Below are 19,951 nucleotides of genomic sequence, written 5' to 3'. Positions count from 1 at the left end.
TAATGTCGAGAATGTCAGCTTTTCAAATGATGCTGGGTGAGGGAGAAAGTTTGGACAGAACATGAGAGGAGCTACTCTGCTTTCCTTTGAAATAGTGGGGACCTTTTATACCCAGCTGCAGACAACACCTCACTTTAACATCCAAAAGCCAGCACCACTGGCAGTGTAGCATTCCTTCAGTACTACCTCGATGGGCAGCACGGTGGTGCAGTGGTTGGCACTGCTGTCTCACCGCGCCGAGGTCCCGGGTTCAATCCCTGCTCTGGGTCACTGTCCGTGTGGAGTTTGCACATTCTCCCCGTGTTTGCATGGGTTTTGCCCCCACAACCCAAAGATGTGCAGGCGAGGTGGATTGGCCACGCTAAATTGCCCCTTAATTAGAAAAAAAATTAATTGGGCACTCTAAATTTTTTTTTTTAAAGTACTACCTCGATTATTTGCTCAAATTTTTGAAATGGGTCTTGAATTCACAACTTACTGACCGAAGGGAGATATGCCTTCGCTGACACACGTGTGTCAGATTTATAGAATAATACACTCGCACCCCCTCCCCGCCCTGCACTCTCCCCACCACCAACCCCACCACCACCAGAACAACCAATGATTGGATTGGATTGGATTTGTTTATTGTCACGTGTACCGAGGTACAGTGTAGTATTTTTCTGCGAGCAGCTCAACAGATCATTAAGTACATGAGAAGAAAAGGGAATAAAAGAAAAATACATAATAGGGCAACACAACATATACAATGTAACTACATAAGCACTGGCATCGGATGAAGCATACAGGGTGTAGTGTTAATGAAATCAGTCCATAAGAGGGTCATTTAGGAGTCTGGTGACAGTGTGGAAGAAGCTGTTTTTGAGTCTGTTCGTGCATGTTTTCAGACTTCTGTATCTCCTGCCCGATGGAAGAAGTTGGAAGAGTGAGTAAGCCGGGTGGGAGGGATCTTTGATTATACAAGCCCGCTTTCCCCAGGCAGCGGGAGGTGTAGATGGAGTCAATGGATGGGAGGCAGGTTCGTGTGATGGACTGGGCGGTGTTCACGACTCTCTGAAGTTTCTTGCGGTCCTGGGCCGAGCAGTTGCCATACCAGGCTGTGATGCAGCCTGATAGGATGCTTTCTATGGTGCATCTGTAAAAGTTGGTAAGAGTCAATGTGGACATGCCGAATTTCCTTAGTTTCCTGAGGAAGTATAGGCGCTGTTGTGCTTTCTTGGTGGTAGCGTCGACGTGGGTGGACCAGGACAGATTTTTGGAGATGTGCCCCCCTAGGAATTTGAAACTGCTAACCATCTCCACCTCAGCCCCGTTGATGCTGACAGGGGTGTGTACAGTACTTTGCTTCCTGAAGTCAATTACCAGCTCTTTAGTTTTGCTGGCATTGAGGGAGAGATTGTTGTCGCTACACCACTCCACTAGGCTCTCTATCTCCCGCCTGTATTTGGACTCATCGTTATTCGAGATCTGGTCCACTATGGTTGTATCGTCAGCAAACTTGTAGGTGGAGTTGGAACCAAGTTTTGCCACGCAGTCGTGTGTGTACAGGGAGTAGAGTAGGGGACTAAGTACGCAGCCTTGCGGGGCGCCGGTGTTGAGGACTATTGTGGAGGAGGTGTTGTTGTTCATTCTTACTGATTGTGGTCTGTTGGTCAGGGTTGCTATCACCGGCAGAAATGGAACACAGAGTGTCATTCCCCACAGGAAGGTGGCAACTGAACAGTTTTTTTATTGATATAATAAGCGAAATACTGTGGATGCTGGAATCTGAAACCGGAACAGAGGATGTTGGAAAAGCTCAGCAGGCCTGGCAGCGTCTGTAAGTACAGAAACAGAGTTAACGTTTCAAGTCCTTTGACTCTTCGTCAGAACTAAAGAGATGGAGACCGTGTTGGATATTAAAGTATAGCTGGGAGCGATCGCAACAAAAAGGATGGACGTGCAGTCATGAGTATAAGGTGCTAAGTTAAAATGGCACGCAACAGGAAGATTGCGGTCAGCTTGCAGACTGAGCAAAGATGCTCCACATAGCGGTCACCCAGGCTGCGTTTACTCTCCCCAGTGTAGAGGAGACCGTTTCTTTATTGATGATTGCCTCTATTGAGGGGAGGACAGCAAAACCCAGAAGGCAAAATCTTTTCACGTGTCTGTGCAAAACGGCAATAGGTGTTGCAAAGGTGCAATGATGCAAACCGCTGCAATGTCGGTGTGGCTTTGCATTGACCTCTTCCTGACGAATCTCAGCCAATCGCGAAGCAACCGAGGTTGCAGCAACAGCTCCTGTGCCACCCACTGAACCCACTGCTGTGCAAAACATCTAGCCTCTTGCTGTTGTTCAGCTTCTGTGGATGCCTAAAATTTCCAAATTAAATGCAAATTAGAAACCGTAGCTAATTAGAAGGTTAGTTCAGCAAAAAAAGTTCAGTTTAAAAAAAAACAATTCGCATTGATAAGATAAGATAATAAAACATCCCAAGGCACCTCACAGAAGCATGTTAACCAAAATGTTGCACCAAATAACACAAGTAGATTTTAAGGAGCGTCTCAAAGGCGGGGAAAGAGGGAGAGAGTTCATAGAATTTACAGCGCAGAAGGAGGCCATTTGGCCCATCGAGTCTGCACCGGCTCTTGGAAAGAGCACCCAACCCAAGTCCACACCTCCACCCTATCCCCATAACCCAGTAAGCCCACCCAACACTAAGGGCAATTTTGGACACTAAGGGCAATTTATCATGGCCAATCCACCTAACCTGCACATCTTTGGGCTGTGGGAGGAAACCGGAGCGCCCGGAGGAAACCCACACGCGCACGGGGAGAACGTGCAGACGCCGCACAGACAGTGACCCAGCGAGGGATCGAACCTGAGACCCTGGAGCTGTGAAGCAATTGTGCTAACCACTATGCTACCGTACTGCCCACTTGGTGGTGGGGTTATTGAGGGAATTCCAGAACGTGGCGCGTTCAGCTGTCAAAGGTGGAGTGATGAAAATAAGCACGTTGCCGGCATTGGAGGAGCGTTTGGACCTCAGGCAGTTGTGTGGTTGGAGAAAGTTAGGGTGCAACAAAGATTGTGATATGAAAACAAGATAAGGGGCGGGATTCTCCCATAATTGGCGCGATCGCTGGAACCGGCGGCAAAAATGGCGCCGATCACTCCTGCGTCGGGCCCCACCAAACAGCGCAAAGTCACCGGCCCGGAATGGGCTAGTAGCAGCGTGACGCCATTCACGACGGCGTCAACCGCCGCGGACGGGCCACGTCATTGACGACGTGCAGCGTCACAGCACAAAAGACGCCGCCCGCGCCCCCCCCCCCCGGAGACCCGACAAGATGGTCTCGCCCACCACAAAGCTCCGAGGTGCGAGGAGCGCGACGTTGAGGCGCTCCTGGACGCAGTAGAGCAGAGGAGGGAGGCCCTGTACCCCGGACACGGCCGCAAGGTCGCCTCACGCCTCAGCCGGCGCCTGTGGAGGGAGGTGGCAGAGGCCCTCAGCGCCGTGGCTCCCAGTGCCACAAGAAGGTGAATGACCTTGTCAGGGCAGCCAGGGTGAGTAACCCCCCCCCCCCCCCCCCTGATGTGCGGCACCCCCCCAGGTGCAACTAACCCGAACCCTAACCTTAACCCTAATGTGCTGCGCACCTCTGCCAATATACGCATAACCACTGGCCTGCATTTATATCCCTGCCTAACACTGTTGCTCTTTATCCCTGCCACCCACCCGCCCCCCACAGGAGAAGCGCGCGCACAACAACAGGGAGCGTGAGAGAACCGGAGGGGGCCCAGCTGATGAGAGACCACTCACCGTTCATGAGGAGAGGGCCCTGGAACTGGCAGGCGGACCCGAGGACCGGGAGGTTGCCAATGCAGAGCTCGGGGTGCACCACCAAGTGAGATCCCCCACAGCTCGTCCCCCTTCCCCTAAATCCTCCCCCTCATATCCCACATATCCCCTTCCCCCATGTCCCCCCTCCCCCATATCCCCCCTCCCCATATCCTCCCTCCCTCATATCCCCCATATCCCCCTCCCCATATCCCCCTACCCCATATCCCCCCTCCCCCATATCCCTCATATCCCCTTCCCCCATATCCCCCCTCCCCCATATCCCCCCTCCCCATATCCTCCCTCCCTCATATCCCCCATATCCCCTTCCCCATATCCCCCCTACCCCATATCCCCCCTACCCCATATCCCCCCTCCCCATATCCCCCATATCCCCTTCCCCATATCCCCCCTCCCTCATATCCCCCCTCCCCATATCCTCCCTCCCTATATCCCCCATATCCCCCTCCCCATATCCCCCCTACCCCATATCCCCCCTCCCCCATATCCCACCTACCCCATATCCCCCCTCCCCCATATCCCCCCACCCCATATCCCCCATATCCTCCCTCCCATATCCCCTATATCCCCCGTCCCCGACACTCGCCCTCTCCCCCCTCCCCGGCACTCGCCCCCTCCCCGGCACTCGCCCTCTCCCCCCTCCCTGGCACTCGCCCTCTCCCCCTTCCCCGGCACTCACCCTCTCCCACCTCCCCGGCACTCGCCCCCTCCCCGGCACTCGCCCTCTCCCCCCTCCCCGGCACTCGCCCCCTACCCGGCATTCGCCCTCTCCCCCCTCCCCAGCACTCAGCCCCTCGCCCCTCCCCGACACTCGCCCCCTCCCCCCTCCCCGGCACTCGCCCTCTCCCCCCTCCCCGGCACTCGCCCTCTCCCACCTCCCTGACTCTCGGCCCCTCCTCCCTCCCCGGCACTCGAACCCTCCCCCTTCCCGGCACTTGCCCCCTCCCCGGTACTCGCCCCCTTACCCCGGCACTCGCCCTCTCCCCCCTCCCCGGCATCGCCCCCTTCCCGGCACCCACCCTCTCCCCCCTCCCCAACACTCGCCCTCTCCCCCCTCCCTGGCACTCGCCCTCTCCCCCCCTCCCCTGCACTCGCCCCCTCACCCCGGCACGCCCTCTCCCCCTTCCCCGGTACTCGCCCCCTCCCCCCCTCCCCTGCACTCGCCCCCTCACCCCGGCACGCCCTCTCCCCCCTCCCCAGCACTCGCCCCCTCCCCCGCACTCGCCCTCTCCCCCCCACCACCCCCCTCCACCCACGCACCCCCCCACACCCCCTGACATCTCCCCCCCCCTCCTCCCCCCCCCCCCCCCCCCCCCCCCCCACACACACAGACTGCGGCCACGCCGTCACATCTCCTGCGGCCACCCCACGCCGTGACCTACCTCCGTGCTGTCCGGCGTCAACCATCAGCACTGGCTGACGCCGTTGTATAGGTGGTTCAATTTACGCCGGCCCATTCGGCCGGGCGAATTCGCGCAGCCCCGGGGTCCATAGCGTCGCGTCGGTCCCCGCCATTCTCCGAGGCGGGTGGCGCGATTCACGTGGGGCCAAACTTTGGGGGTTCGGAGAATTCGGAGGACGGAGGGGACGGGATTCACGACGGCCCCCGGCGATTCTCCGACCCAGCGGGGGGTCGGAGAATCCCGCCCAAGAAGTTCGAAATTGGAAGCAATACCAGACTGAGGTCCAATGTAGGTAAGCAAGCACAGGGGTGAGGGGCAAGCTCGGGGCACGATGCAAGTTTGGTTACGGGCAACAGTGTTTTGAGTGTTCCCACGTGCTGTGTTAGTTGGATTTTTAAAAAAAAATTTTATTAAAGGTTTTCATAAAATATGAATAACAAAATGAGAAAGAAAAAAGAACCCGACAGGGTTAAGTACAAAACACAATCTAAAAAAGCAACCCCCCAAACCCCTCCCCCCCTGTACATAAATAATAAATTAACAATAACACCCCGACTTAACACCCCCTCAGACCCTCCAGTGTAAATAACATAAACAAAAATAAAGTAACCCCACCCCCACCCCTCGAGCTGCTGCTGCCATTGACCAATGTCTATCGTTCTGCCAGAAAGTCTAAGAACGGTTGCCACCGCCTAAAGCACCCTTGTACCGACCCTCTCAGGGCGAATTTCGCCCTCTCCAATTTAATGAACCCTGCCATATCGCTGATCCAGGATTCCACGCTTGGGGGCCTCGTATCTTTCCACTGAAGGAGAATCCTTCGCCGGGCTACCAGGGACGCAAAGGCCAGAATTCCGGCCTCTTTCGTCTCCTGCACTCCTGGCTCCTCTGCCACCCCACCGGTCTGACCCTGGATCTACCACCCTCGACACTGTCCTCGCTACGCCCTTCCAAAATTCCTCCAGCGCTGGGCATGTCCAGAACATATGGGTGTGATTTGCTGGGCTCCCTGAGCACCTAACACACCTGTCCTCACCCCCAAAGAACCGGCTCATCCTTGTCCCGGTCATGTGTGCCCTGTGCAGCACCTTAAACTGTATGAGGCTGAGCCTCGCGCACGAAGAGGAAGAATTCACCCTCCCTAGGGCATCTGCCCACATCCTCTCTTCGATCTCCTCTCCCAACTCCTCCTCCCACTTACCTTTCAACTCCACCACCGAGGCCTCCTCCTACTCCTGCATCAGCTGGTAAGTTTCCGAGATCTCCCCCTACCCCCCGAGAGCACCCTGTCCTGTACTGTGTGTGGCAGCAGCCGCGGGAATTCCACCACCTGCTGCCTGGCAAACACCCTTACCTGTAAGTACCTGAAGGTGTTCCCCGGGGGGGAACCCATACTTCTCCTCCAGCTCACCCAAGCTCGCGAACTTCCCGTCCACAAACAGATCCCCCAACATTCGTATCCTTGCCCTGTGCCACCCCGAAAACCCTCCACCTGTTCTTCCTGGGGCTAACCGGTGGTCCCCCGTAATGGGGTCCATGCCGAGGCCCCAACTTCCCCCCTATGCCGCCTCCACTGCCCCCAAATTTTGAGGGCCGCCACCACCACCGGGCTCGTGGTATACCTCCTTGGAGGGAGCGGCAGCGGCGCCATTGCCAACGCCCCCAGACTCGTACCCACACAGGACGCTGTCTCCAGCCTCTTCCATGCAGCCCCCTACCCCTCCATCACCCACTTGCGCACCGTCGTCGCATTGGCGGCCCAGTAGTACCCACAGAGGTTGGGCAGCGCCAGCACCCCCCTATCTCTACTCCGCTCCAGGAACACCCTTCTCACCCTCGGAGTCCCTCGCGCCCACTCAAACCCCATTATACTCCTGTTAACCCGCCTGAAAAAAGTCTTCGGGATAAACACGGGGAGGCACTGGAACAGGAACAAAAACCTTGGGAGCACCGTCATTTTGATTGACTGCACTCTACCCGCCAAGGACAGCGGCAACGCGTCCCACCTCTTGAACTCTTCCTCCATTTGCTCCACCAGCCTTGTAAAGTTAAGCCTATGCAGGGCCCCCCAGGTCCTGGCCACCTGGACCCCCAAATATCTGAAGCTCCTCTCCGTCCTTTTTAGTGGGAGCTTGCCAATCCCCCTCTCCTGGTCCCCTAGCTGAACTACGAACAGCTCGCTCTTCCCCATATTGAGCTTGTATCCCGAAAAGTCCCCGAATTCCCTAAGGATCCTCATTACCTCTGACATTCCTCCCACAGGGTCCGCCACATACAGCAGCAGGTCGTCCGCATAAAGCGACACCCTATGCTCCTCCCCACCCCGCACCAACCCCCTCCAGTTCCTCGACTCTCTCAGTGCCATAGCCAGGGGTTCAATCACCAGTGCGAAGAGCAGGGGGGACAGGGGACATCCCTGTCTCATCCCTCGGTGCAATCGAAAGTACTCGGACCTCCTCCTATTTGTGGCCACACTCGCCATCGGGACCTCATACAACAGCCTAACCCACCTGACAAACCCCTCCCCAAACCCGAACCTCTTCAGCACCTTGCACAGGTAGAGTGGGGGACTCTACCCTATCGAGGGCTTTCTCAGCGTCCATCGCCACCACTATCTCCGCCTCCCCCTCCCTCGCCGGCATCATGATAACGTTCAAAAGCCTCCGCACATTCGCGTTCAACTGTCTCCCCTTCACAAACCCCGTCTGGTCTTCATGGATGATCTGCGGCACACAATCCTCAATCCTCGTGGCTAAGACCTTCGCCAGCACCTTGGCATCTACATTTAGCAAGGAAATCGGTCTGTAAGACCCACATTGCAGGGGATCCTTGTCCCGCTTCAGGATCAAGGAGATCAGTGCCCGGGACATCGTCGGGGGTAAAGCCCCCCCCCCCCCTCCCTTGCCTCATTCAAGGTCCTAACTAACAGCGGGCCCAACAGGTCCATATATTTTTTATAGAACTCGACCGGGAAACCATCCGGCCCCGGTGCCTTCCCCGCCTGCATACTTCCTATCCCTTTGATCAGCTCCTCCAGCCCAATCGGGGCCCCCAATCCCGACACCAGTCCCTCTTCCACCTTTGGAAACCTCAATTGGTCCAGGAAACGGCCCAGCCCTCCCTCCTCCCGTGGGGGCTCGGATCGGTACAATTCCTCGTAGAAGTCCCTGAAGACCCCATTGATGCCTACCCCACTCCGCACCACGCTCCCTCCCCTGTCCTTAACTCCCCCGATCTCCCTAGCTGCGTCCCGCTTCCGAAGCTGATGCGCCAGCATCCGGCTTGCCTTTTCCCCATACTCGTAGACCGCCCCCTGGGCCTTCCTCCACTGCACACGTGCTGTGTTAGTTGACCTCGGCTGAGTGTGATATGTAGCATCAGCAACTCTGGGCTTGGGAGGGAAAAATGAAATCAGCAAACCTGTGACCATTGACGGCCACTGGAAGGTGTCTGCATCTGATTGTTGAGCTAGGACAGGGTCGCGCGTAACTTTTATAGCAACCCCATGATAAACTGGATTGCTGACATTCAGTCTCGCTAGTTGGCCCAAGTGCAGGAGTGCTCCCGGAGTCTGTGCAGGGCCAACTGTATCATTGAGAATTTTCTGGGGAGGGGATTGGAAACTGACGCAGAAAGGGCACTGCATGATTTAATTTGCAACGTCATTCACTTTTCACGAAGCATCATCAGAATCCCATTTGATGTAATATTAAAAAATCACCCCCTCCCCCCACCCCCCGCCCCAGCCAGCAGCATTGTCCCACCCACCCATGAGTTCAAGTTCCCGTCACATTTCTCGCATTAAATTGGCCCCGAACTTTCATTTTACTTCAGCAGTCTCCATAAGATATTTCAGCCGCCTCCCAGCTGTACGTACGATCCCGCTTTTGCAGCTGTACAGCTGTGTGTGTCTGGCAATGCACGATGAACCAATTTTCCGAGAACTGGCAGGTTAAATCTCTCAGGAGACATCGAGCAAGCTGAGGGGCTCTATTCTCCAGGAAAGGGAAAACTGAGGAGGAGGTGACATGACGGAGATTTTTAAAGTCATAAACAGATTTGACAGGGCAGACACAGAGAATGGGGGTGGGTGGGGGTCAAGACTATTCCATTAACTTGAGATAGTTATTGATCAACTCCGTAGTGAATTCAGGAGAAACCTTTTTTACCCAGATAAGGGTGAGAATGTGGAACTCACAAGGAATGGTTGGAAAAAATAAGATGGATACATTTAAGGTGGAGCTGGATCAACACACGAGGGAGAAACAAATAGGAGGATATGTTGATTGGCTGAAATCATAGAATCCCTTCCTTGCAGAAGGAGGCCATTCGCACCTTCGGTTCTGCACCAACCCTCTGAAAGAGCATTCCAACCAAGCCCACTCCCAGTAAACTATCCCAATAATCCCTTAACCTAACCTACACATCTTTGGAGACTAAGGGGCAATTCGGCATGGCCAATCCACCCAACCTGCACATCTTTGGGCTGTGGGAGGAAACCGGAGCACCAGGAGGTAACTCAAATGAAGTGGGCCAGCAGGAGAAGCATCACCACCAGCATTGCCCAATCGGGCTGAATGGCCAGTTTCTGTGCTGTACGTTGTGTGAAATTCTTGCTGGGATGATACATAAAAGTCAGCACAGTGGTTACCACAGTTGCTGCACAGCGCCAGGAGTCAACACGAATTCCCGGCTTGGGTGACTGTCTGTGCGGAGTCTGCACGTTCTCCCCGTGTCTGCGTGGGTTTCCTCCGGGTGCTCCGGTTTCCTCCCACAGTTCAAAGACGTGCGAGTTAGGTGGATTGGACATGCTAAATTGCCCTTAGGTTAGGTGGGGTTACTGGGTTACGGGATAGGATGGAGGTGTGGGATTAAGTAGGGTGCTCTTTCCAAGAGCCAGTGCAGACTCGATGGGCCGAATGGCCTCCTTCTGCACTGTAAATTCTATGATTCCATGATTCCATTGTATTCTAGAAAATTCCCACCTGTGCCGTTCCTCGACTAAGATTGCCTGATGGTAAACTGCTCCCTGGTATCTGTCACTGCCAGGCTAGGACTGGCCAATACGAATCGTGCAAGAGAGGTCAGGTGACCGTAGGTATCAGATTTCTTCAACTGCGTTGGGATCAAGGGATGATCAATGTGATTAAAATGGATTTCTTGGCTATTATCACATCGGTATTGATGGCATCCTGCTGTGCATTAGCAGCTGTGTGCGTGACATTACCAACAGTGCGTGCACTTCGAAAGTAACCCTTTGCACGGAATGCCCTCCAGCACTGTTTAGATCTAATGTCACGTTTCCAACCATTTGCAATAGTTTTCCTTTTCCCCTGTATATTCATTATTCCTCATTTTAAAAAATCTGCCCTTCAATTCAATTCAGAATTAAATTGCTGTGACTGTTCCCCAATATCCCACATTTCTTACAGAATTGTCTCAGGTTTTGACTTTAAAACTTGATCTTTCTTATGCGCCTACGTTCAATAATCTTTGAATATATTTGTCTGCGATGGCATTTAACATTCCAGTACAGCTATATCTGGAGGCATGAATTTGAAATAGGTCTTTTTCTTTCTGAGAATTCAAATATATTTTAATTTACGACATGACAATAACACACCCTTGGAAATTGAATTCAGCAAATTGCGGCTTTGTGTTATTTTCTTGGAAGGTTCTTATAGGGCTGCCCAACCCATCTACCTCGGCAATATTTCAGCTGCAAGGAGCTCATCATTCTCCGAGTTCCAAACAACCTCAGGCAGCTCGAGATTAATCGCTTTATGAGGGTGGATCCACTATGGGCTGAAAAGTAGGGTAAATAGAGTGAAACTTTCCCTCAGGCGAAGGAGTAATGTTATGGGCCAGGGTTTAGAGAACCCCAAAGTGTATCATGGAGTTCACCTGACCCACAACTTTTACTAGATTGTGGTTATGGGGAGCACACGGCCCACTCTACAGGTGTGGTACAGCAGAAATGGAAAAGTATTTTTTAAAGCAAAACAATGTTTATTCTATGAACCCAAGTTAACCTTTTTAAAACATACAGTAAACATCTTAGCAACCATTAATTCAAATACAGTCCCCAAAGAATACAACACTAAGTAATCCTTTAAGCTTTCCTTTTAACATCCATACGACTTAAATGAAAAAAAAAATGAAAATCACTTGTCACAAGTAGGCTTCAAATGAAGTTACTGTGAAACGCCCCGAGTCGCCAAATTCCGGCGCCTGTTCAGGGAGGCTGGTACGGGAATTGAACCGTGCTGCTGACTTGCCTTGGTCTGTTTAAAAGCCAGCGATTTAGCCCAGTGTGCTAAACCAGCCCCTAAAACACCTTTTACCAGAAGCACATCAGGTTAAAGTCACTACTGTTATTAGTTTTAAATCACCAGGATCGGTTTACAGTCTTTAGATTACAGAGAGAGACTCTAATACACCTTCTGGCTGTGACTGCAGCTATCCAGCTCTGAAAACGAAACTAAAACACACCCTGCAGCAAACAGCCTAAAACGAAAGTAAAACGCTGACAGACAGCCCAGCTCCATCCACTGTCTGACATCACTGCAGTAATAAACACCCATTTCTGAAAGGTATTCTCACTACAGATACTTATATATTGGGAGGATGTTCCACTCCCTAGTCACAAAAAAAAAATGTTGGAAAACCTCGGCAGGTCTGGCAGCATCCTAAGGGAGAGAAAATATCTAACATTTCGAGTCCAAAGCATTGACAAAGGGACTCGAAACGTTAGCTCTTTCCAATAAGCGATTTTCATTTCATTTCCTTACAGATGCTGCCAGGCCTAATGAGATTTTCCAGCATTTTCTTTTTGGTTTCAGATTCCAGCATCCGCTTTTATCCACTCCCTAGTCACCTGGGTAGTTCTGACTCTGAATTGCAGGAGGGGAATTGGATGCAATACAAGCTCTGACCCCGTGGGAGGTCGTAACACCCACCTTCACCCATATCCTTTGCTACATTTACCTGTAACCTTCTAAATTGCAGGGTGTCATGATATTCAGGTAAACATCATAGTACATACATAGTGATGGACAGATCAACGGACCAATCAACACACACACAACACCACAGCCAATCACAGGCAAGAGCCTACACAGCACAAAACAGGGAACACAACACTTCCTGAGCATTCCAGCAGGAGACAGCTCAGGGCACAGAGCTCACAGCAAGCCACTCAGACATCCACCATGTGCTGAGTGCCACTACAAGATAGTATTAGGAATAGGTCCACAGATTCTAGGGTTATGATCGAACCTCAGTAATCAGTTTACCACTGTAAATAAATGTTAGCAATAAAACTGAGTTGTACCATTCGCAACCGTGTTGGTTCGTCTGTGTAGCAGAGTACCCAACACATCACAGGGAATACAATCCTAGTTGGTGTAATCTCATTTTACAATTTAAACCTGAGAGCCCATTCCAGTAATTCTACACTGCACTACCTCCAATGCCAATATGTACTTTTGAAGTCGTAGTTCCCAGAACTGCTCACTGAACTCTGGTTGTGGTATACCCAGGCTTTTGTATAGCTTTAAAAAAAATAAATTTAGAGTACCCAATTCATTTTTTCTAATTAAGGGGCAATTAAGTGTGGACAATCCACCTAGCCTGCACATCTTTAGTATTCCATTGATCACAGGTCCAAAGTGGAGGAGCTCACAGGAATCCATCTGCTGTGGTATGGCCCATTAACCCAATCCATCAAATATCTTGTTGCAACGTTCAGTCCAAGACCATTGGGTGCAACCTCAAAATCAGATCCACACCATTCAAGAGAGAGGTCAGGGGGTTTCTAAAGTGACCTGCAGCCTATAACCAAGATCAGGGCTCTGTCCTGGCAGTGTTTTGTAGGACAGACAGGCAGCAGCTGTAGTTGCTCCTGTTATGGATATACATAATATAGGTAGGCTTGTAGGCCCTGCCGATGCTAAGCCCCCCACCCCCACCCTCCCCAGCACTGGAGCGGCCCCTGACCTATGACGCCCAGCCTCCAGATCAGGCACATCCCTCCCTGGGAGGTCCCACCCCCGCAACACTACCCCCCCCCCCCCCCCCACCCCCACCTAGCACTGGGACAGCAAACCCAGTGTCCGTGGGCTGCATGCCTGGTAATGGGAATTATTCAGCTCCTCATGGGCAGCACGGTAGCACTGTGGTTAACACAGTTGCATCACAGCTCCAGGGTCCCAGGTTCGATTCCCAGCTTGGGTCACTGGCTGTGTGGAGTCTGCACGTTCTCCCCGTGTCTGCGTGGGTTTCCTCCGGGTGCTCCGGTTTCCTCCCACAGACGGAAGATGTGCAGGTTAGGTGGACTGGCTGTGGTAAATTGCCTTTATTGTCCAAAAAAAGTTATGTGGGGTTGCTAGGTTACGGGGTTAGGTTGTATGTATGGGCTTAATTGGGGCGGCCTTTCCAAGGGCTGGTGCAGACTCGATGGGCCGAATGGCCTCCTTCTGCACTGTAAATTCTACGATTCTATGATCCACGGTCCCCCTCAGCAGCCATTGTGTCAGCTTCATGCTTCAAGGAGTGCTAAACGATGCCCACCTGATCTCTCGCTGGGGAGTCGGTTAGTTCCTGGGAAGCTGTTGGATTGGACTTACATCTCGCCAATGAGATGGAGATCAATCTTAATTGATGTCAATGATCTTCTCGTCATGTTTGGGCTGGTTCCGGAACCCGCCATCCCGAGCAGGCTGGTTCGCTGGCGAACCGATTCACGCCCAGCGCGGATCCCGATTTTGCCTCTCCCTCTTTAATCGGCACGCCCGGATCCGCGCTGGGCACAACGCGGTGGTTAAATTGCACCCTTCATCTCCATCTTAAATGAGTGATCACTTGCTTAAAAATACGGGGTCACTCATTTAACACAGAGACCCTGGGGGGCATTTTACTGTGTTAAATATGCTCAGAAAGTACAGGTTTCTGTTGTTGAGATGGATAGATTCTTGCTGGGCGAGGATGTAAAAGGATTTGGAGCCAGGCCATGTAGATGGATAAAGTGCAGATCAGTCTTGATCGCATTAAATGCCGGGACAGGTTCAAGGGGCTGAATGGCCTATTCTTGTCACTGCCACTTTGCACAGAACTGAAGCCTTGAATTGAATTTTCACTTTCCACCTCTATACAGGGTTGTACAGCACAGAGGGAGGACATTCAGTCCTTCATACCTGTGTTGGTTCTTTAAAAGCGCTGTATAATTAACCATACTCTGTCTATCTTTCCTCTTAACTTGCAAGGTTATCTTCAATTCTCTTTTGAAAGCTACCGCTGAATCTGCCTCTCGCACTCTTTCAGATAGTTTATTCCAGATCACAATAATGTGCTGCTTAAAACTCATTCTCCTCAATGTTTTGTTGTGAAATCCATTGGTCTGTGTGTCCCTGTGGAGTTTGTAAATATTTCAGGTGCAGCATGTTCCAACGCTGTTGTATTGGTTCCTCTCTATCTAGGGTGGGACCCTCTGGGAGTGTGTTGATAGGCCTCCCAGATCAGTTCAAGAGTCAGTCAATTTCAGTCCGTCACAGTTAGCCAGTAGCAGCCAGAATAAGAGGATGGCTAACTGCACACAGCCGTGGTGCTGTTGGTCACTCTGGGGAGCTGAGCTTTGGCAGTTTTCAGATACAGAGAGCTTGAGGGAAACCCCGGAGAGCTGAAATTACACCAGTAATAAAAGGCCCGAGTGGAATGCAGTCTCGAGGAACGAGATTGAAACCCTGGGAAGAGAGCAACAATTGAGGTAGTCCGCGTCAGAGTGACTATAGACGGCTCAGTGGGCTAGACAGCTGGTTTGTAATGCAGAACAAGGCCAGCAGCGTGGGTTCAATTCCCTTTTTTAAAATTTAGACCACCCAATTCATTTTTTCCAATTATGGGGCAATTTAGCGTAGCCAATCCACCGACCCTGCACATCTTTGGATTGTGGGGGCGAGACCTACGCAAACACGGGGAGAATGTGCAAACTCCACACGGACAGTGACCCAGCACCGGGATCGAACCTGGGACCTCGGCGCCGTGAGGCAGCAGTGCTAAGCACTGCACCACCGTGCTGCCCGGGTTCATTTGCTGTACCGGCTGGGAATTCTGAATTCTCTTTCTGTGTACCCGAACAGGCGCCAGGATTGTGGCGACTAGGGGCTTTTCACAGTAACTTAATTGCAGTGTTAATTTAAGTCTACTTGTGACAATAAAAAGATTATTATTATTAATACTTTGAGGGAGTTTTCATTTTATTCATTCAAGGGATGTGGACTTTGCTGGCTAGGCCAGTATTTATTGCCCATCCTAGTTCTGAGGCTAGATCTTTTTTAAAAAAATGTAGATTATCCAATTCATTTTTACCAATTAAGGGGCAATTTAGCATGGCTAATTAACCTATGCACATCTTTTGGTTTGTGGGGTCGAAACCCATGCAAACACGGGGAGAATGTGTAAACTCCACACGGATCTTTGAATTGGAATTCCTTGTCAGGAAGACAGAGTTTAAAGAGATTGCGTAACTCACAGTCAATACTCACGTCTCGGCGGGTTCTTGAGCAATGCATCGGTTGCATCAGCCAATCAGTCTGCAGTGAGGCAATTTGTCTAATAATTCACATGTACCTCATCCTGAACATAAGTGGAAGGGCAGCACAGTAGCACAGTGGTTAGCACAATTGCTTCACAGCTCCAGGGTCCCAGGTTCGATTCCGGCTTGGGTCACTGTCTGTGCGGAGTCTGCATATCCTCTGCGTGGGTTTCCTCCGGGTGCTCCGGTTTCCTCCCACAGTCCAAAAATGTGCAGGTTAGGTGGATTGGTCATGATAAATTGCCCTTAGAGTCCAAAATTGCCCTTAGTGTTGGGTGGGGTTACTGTGTTATGGGGATAGGGTTGAGGTGTTGACCTTGGGCAGGGGGCTCTTTCCAAGAGCCGGTGCAGACTCGATGGGCCGAATGGCCTCCTTCTGCACTGTAAATTCTATGATAATCTATGATAGATGGTGTAAATTGTTTTATCTTTCTGAACTTGTATAATAAATGTGGACTGAGTGGAGCGGAGAATCGGCGCCATTGGCGCTGGCATGGTTGGCGAGGCTCCGGTCATAGGCCACTGTACGCGTCCGGCCCGCTGATTCTCTGGCCCGAATGGGCCGAGCGGCCGTAAGAAAAGAGCCCAGTCCCGCCGGCGCCGTTCTAACCTGCTCTGGGCCGGCTGGATGTTGGCGTGTAAGGGTCAGATGGCGGCCTTTGGGGGGGAAGGGGGTGGGGTCCGACCTCGGGCAGGGCCTCCAATGTGGCCTGGCCCGCGATCGGGGCCGACCGATCGGCGGCCGGACTCTGGGGACCCCCTTTCCTACGCGCCGGCCCCTGTAGTCCTGCGCCATGTTGTGTCGGAGCGGGCGTGTTGAATGAGGCCACTGTGCATGCGCGCGTTGGCGCCGGTGCCACTGCGCATGTCCTCGTTGGCGGCGGCCCAACTGCGCATGCACGGATCCTGCGGCGCACAGTCCGCGCCGGGATCTGCAGCTGGAGCGGCGCAAACTGCTCCAGCGCGTGCTGGGCCCCCGTACGGGCCAGAATTAGTCGTGGTAGCGGCCCATTCACGCCATCGTAAAACGCGACGCCGTTTACGACGGCGTGGACACTCTGCTGCAGGATGGGAGAATCCCGCCCCCCATCCATGTGTTTGTCAAGATGCCTTGTGAATGCCGTTAATGTATCTGCTTCCACAGAAAGAAACGTAGGGCAACACGGTGGCGCAGCGGTTAGCACAGGGACTGCTGCCCTGAGGACCCGGGTTCGAATCCCGGCTCTGGGTCACTGTCCATGTGGAGTTTGCACATTCCACCCGTGTCTGCGTGGGTTTCACCCCCACACCCCAAAGATGTGCCGGTTAGGTGAATTGGCCACGCTAAATTGCCCCTTAATTGGAGAAAAAATAATTGGGTACTCTAAATTTATTAAAACAAGGAAAGAGACGTAATTTTCAAATGGTAATCGAATACATCTGCGCAAGGCAACGGGGAAAGAACAAAGGAGTGGGATTAATTGCTCAGCTCTTTCAAAGAGCTAGCACAGGCACAGGCTGGGCTGAACGGCCTTCTTCTCAGCTGTATCAGTCCAAATGTGGGTTAAAATTTTCTGCACCGTGCTCCATAGTATAAATCGAAGCTCAAAGACAATTGCTCTTGCCTCAGACTCTTAGCTTGCATCTGTGACGAAGAAGTCATGTTTACACTGAAGCTACTGCTTCCAGTAAAAGGCACAAGTGGGCGGGAACCAGAGCCCCTGGCACTTGTCTACACCAAGCCCGGAGTTCTTAATTGCTTTGTGAAATGGATTCAACTGCAGGCATTAAATGGGATTCTATCCAAGTTCTCTTATGCAACCAATGTTTTTTCAGGCACAGCCCAGAAACTATTTTGTTTCTGCTGAAGTCTGAAAAATTATGTGGGCCGGGAGGCTGGATGTTCGTTCTGCACAGTTTAAATATAATATCGGGGGGGGGGGGCAGGAAATATTTTCTCTGAAAGATTAATGGGGGGTTTTCTGAGCACAAACCCTCTGCTCTCCCTGCTGAGCCGTCCCTTCAATAACACAGATTTGCTCTTGGGTCAACACCGCGTTCCACAATCGCAGTGCCAGAAGCCTGGTAATGAATTGCTGTTAAAAGTTGAGCAACAACTCTTGAGTGAACTTCTCGCTTTGCTCGATGGATTCCCTTATCTCTCGGGCAATATATTAAAACGAGTTGCTTGCATTGCAAGGCAGCCTTCTCCCGCGGGGGCCTGGGAGATGGTACCATTTTTAAAAAAAAATCTTGTTATTCTCTGCTTTTTCAACATTTTATCAGTGAACAGCCAAAGGAAAAACAAACAAAAACAAATACGGTAACAATCCCCCCCACACAAACCGCACCTCCCCCCGCTCAATATCCAGATCAAAACAGCCACCCGTACATTCCAGGTTTAAACACCCCCCCCCCCCCCCCAAATTAACAATCCGTGAACCGTGTAACCAAAAACAACAATACCGCCAACCCCCTCCCTAATGTTCAATGGCAACCAATTCTCGGAAGTGCATCATGAACAGCCCCCATGAATTGTGGAACTCTTCCTGAACCCCCGACAGCTGAGACTCCACCTTCCCGAGAGTCAAAGAAATTCAAGTGCCCCCCCCCCCCCTCCGCCGTGTCACAGGATGGAGAAGCTGACCTCCACCCCAATAGGACCTGCCTCCAGGCAATCAGTGAGGCAGAGGCTAACATCTGCCCGAGCACCTGCCCGCCACCCGAAAAAGGCGTCAAATGGCCCTGGTTCCAGGTTCACGAGCACTACCCCCGAGATGACCCTGAAAAACCTCCCTCCAACAAACCCCTCATCCCACGTAACTCTCCGAACCAGGGGTCTATCCACCATCCTCATAACTCTAGGCCCTGCCCACTGGGCTTGGCCCGCCCCATTCCTTGTTCCAGGCCTATCCTGGCCCCCTCCCACAACTCCTTTACCGATATATTGATGACTATTTTGGTGCCGCGTCATGCTCTCGCCCGGACCCGGAAAAATTCGTCAACTTCGCTTCCAGTTTCCACCCCTCCATCACTTTCACCTGGTCCATCTGTAGGGAGAGACACTTCCCTTCCCTTCCTTGATCTTTCTGTCTCCATTTCCGGCAATAGACTCTGCACTAATATCCACTACAAGCCCCCTGACTCCCACAGCTACCTGGACTACAGCTCTTCGCATCCTACACCCTGGAAGGACTCCATCCCTTTCTCTCAACTCCTTCGCCTCCGTCCCATTTGTTCCGATGATGCCACTTTCCAAAATGGTGCATCAGAATTGTGTTCCTTCTTCCTCAACCGTGATTTCCCACCTACGGTTGTGGACAGGGCCCACAACAGTGTGCGGTCCATCCCCCGCGCCACTACCCTCGCCCCCTCCACTCCCTCCCAGAACAAGGATAGAGTCCCCTCATTCTCACATTTCATCCCACCAGCCTCCGTATGCAAAGCATAATCCTCCACCATTTTCTGCCACCACCAAACACATCTTCCCTTCACTCCCTCTGTCAGCATTCTGCAGAGACCGTTCCCTCCTTTGGTTGTCTGTGTAGAGGTATTACGGTACCTGGTAATGCTGGAACACCATTGGTAGATATTGTATGTTTCCTATTGGTCAAGCTGTATGGTGGCTCCGCCCTGCAAGGCGGGGTATAAGAGCCCGTGCCACCCCAGCAGCCTTCATTCTGTACCTGAGCTGCTGGGGGAAACATCTAGCTTATTAAAGCCTTCAGTTGGACTACAACCTCGCTTTAGTGGTCATTGATCGTGCATCAATTTAGTAAGCTAGATTTAAAAGGATGGAGCTCCGAATCAAGCCGGAGTGTCTGCAGCTCAGCCCCCACGCGGTGAACTCAGTGGCAATCTTCAAGCACTGGCTGGCGTGTTTTAAAGGATATCTCAGAACGGCCGAAAACACACCCACGGGAGAACAGAAAATGCAAGTCCTGCACTCGAGGGTGAGCCCAGATATTTACACCCTCATCGAGGACGCGGACGACTTCGAGGCAGCAATGGAGCTGCTAAAAGGACATTCTATTTGCTCGGTAAACCAGGTCTACGCCTGACATCTGCTAGCAACGAGGAGACAAATCGCTGGGGAATCGCTGGAAGAATTCTACCATGCGCTCCTCGTGTTGGGG

The 19,951-nt window shown here is 52.2% G+C and overlaps 1 long non-coding RNA gene across 1 annotated transcript in view; it reads right to left on the bottom strand.

Annotated features, from left to right (window-relative positions):
- Positions 1-604: 604 nt before the first annotated feature.
- The window catches only part of LOC140388583 (uncharacterized), an 88,592-nt gene continuing 69,245 nt past the window's right edge, over positions 605-19,951 (bottom strand). Inside the window, exon 2 of the long non-coding RNA XR_011934225.1 lies at positions 605-1,817. This is a non-coding gene — a long non-coding RNA (uncharacterized lncRNA). The remainder of the gene's footprint in view (positions 1,818-19,951) is intronic.

This window comes from Scyliorhinus torazame, chromosome 13 (genome assembly GCF_047496885.1).
Source record: "Scyliorhinus torazame isolate Kashiwa2021f chromosome 13, sScyTor2.1, whole genome shotgun sequence".
Classification (NCBI taxonomy): domain Eukaryota; kingdom Metazoa; phylum Chordata; class Chondrichthyes; order Carcharhiniformes; family Scyliorhinidae; genus Scyliorhinus; species Scyliorhinus torazame.
Note: the sequence above shows the minus strand (reverse complement) of the source record. Positions and strands in the feature narration are given on the sequence as shown.